Here is a 1,844-nt window from a genome sequence, read left to right on the forward strand (position 1 = left end):
GTTAGTTTCCTTTAGCTAACAGAGATGAAGCTAACTTAGCTATCGCAAGAAAACATAATGCAAATTGCGACCGTGTGCACGAAAAAGTACCTCAATAATTTAGGATTGTGAAACTGTTTGACACAAGAACATACTGGTTACTTGCGTAAAAACAATGATAAAGGGATTTTTGTATCAGGAAATGTATCTACCGACCTGTTCCTGTCGTACTCCCCCTTCGCAACAACAGTGACGCACTAAATCTAACGCCGCTGTAGCGCGGACCAATGAAAGCACCTCCCTCCATAAAAGAAACGCGCTCTGATTGGTCCAAACTGCAGCCTAACCGAAACTCCAGAAGTGTCACGGACAATTATTGGTCAAAAGAAACGTCAATCTTTTAAGAACGCTTTTTATGATTGGCTAGCACGACTGCTTGGCATTTCGCAAAGCGCAGTCTCTTTTTGCTACGAGGTAAATGTGATGGGTTTTTTTCCACAGGCCTGCATGTGGAATGATTGTCTGGTAAGGGGTCTGCTTTATCTAATCATAAAAAAGTTTGCACATTGCAATATCTATCTATCTATCTGTCTGTCTGTCATTGTTAAATTAGTGTTGCTATGTGGTTGCTAGGGTACTCAGGGTGGTTGCATGAACATGCTAGTAACATGCTTATCATACTAGCAACATGTTAATCATGCTAGATCAGGGGTGGCGAACGTCAGTCCTGGAGAGCCGCAGCCCTGCAGAGTTTTGCTTCAACCCTAATCAAACACACCTGAACAAGCTAATCAAGGTCTGAACAGTTACTAGGAAGCTACAGGCAGGTGAGTTTTAATTAGGGTTGGAGCTGAACTCTGCAGGGCTGCGGCTCTCCAGGACCAGAGTTCGCCACCCCTGTGCTAGATTCATGCTAGTAACTTGCTAATCATGTTAACAACATGCTAGTAACTTGTTAATCATGCTAACAACATGCTAGTAACTTGCTAATCATACTAGAAAATGATACCCCTACCACCCCGAGTACCATAGCAACCGCATAGCAACACCCTAGTAACCACTCTGGGTGCCCTAACAATCGCATAGCAACACCCTAGCAACGGCCCTGGGTACCTTAGCAACTGCATAGCAACACCTTAGCAACCACCCCGGGTACCATAGCAACCACATAGCAACACCCTAGCCACCAACCCAGGTACCCTAGCAACCGCGTAGTAACACCCTAGCAACCACCTTGAGTACTGTGCAACCGCATAGCAACACCCTAGCAACAGACTGGGTACCATAGCAACCACATAGTAACACCCTAGCAACCGCTCAAAGTACCTTAGCAACCGCGAAGCAACACCCTAGCAACCACCCCAGGTAGCCTAGCAACCACCTAGCAACACCCCAGCTACCCTAGCAACCGCATAGTAAGACCCTAGCAACCACCCTGAGTACCTTAGCGACCACATAGCAACACCCTAGCAACGGCCCTGGTTACCTTTTCAACTGCATAGTAACACCCTAGTAACCACCCCAGGTAGCCTAGCAACACCCCAGCTACCCTAGGAACCGCATAGTAACACTCTAGCAACCACCCTGAGTACCTTAGCAACTACCCCAGTTACCCTAGTAACCACATAGCAACATCCTGTCAATCACCAAAAATACCCTAGCAACTGCATAGCAACCTCTTAGCAACCACCCTAAATACCTTAGCAAACGCATAGCAGCACCCTTGCAACCAATCCGGGCACCTAAGCAACTGTAGAGCAACAGCCTAGCACCCGCCCCAAGTACCCTAGCAACCACATAGCAATACCTTAGCAACTACCCCAGGTAACCTAGAAACACCCTAGCAACCACCTTGAGTACCCTAG

At 47.1% G+C, this 1,844-nt stretch overlaps 1 protein-coding gene across 1 annotated transcript in view; it reads right to left on the reverse strand.

The window, feature by feature from the left end:
• LOC107757432 (heterogeneous nuclear ribonucleoprotein K-like) overlaps positions 1-243 on the reverse strand; it is a 13,752-nt gene extending 13,509 nt beyond the window's left edge. Inside the window, exon 1 of the mRNA XM_016574905.1 lies at positions 196-243. The gene's annotated coding sequence lies outside the window, so the exon portion shown is untranslated. The remainder of the gene's footprint in view (positions 1-195) is intronic.
• Positions 244-1,844: the final 1,601 nt, after the last annotated feature.

This window comes from Sinocyclocheilus rhinocerous, unplaced genomic scaffold (assembly GCF_001515625.1).
Source record: "Sinocyclocheilus rhinocerous isolate Xijiao unplaced genomic scaffold, SAMN03320098_v1.1 scaffold3460, whole genome shotgun sequence".
Classification (NCBI taxonomy): domain Eukaryota; kingdom Metazoa; phylum Chordata; class Actinopteri; order Cypriniformes; family Cyprinidae; genus Sinocyclocheilus; species Sinocyclocheilus rhinocerous.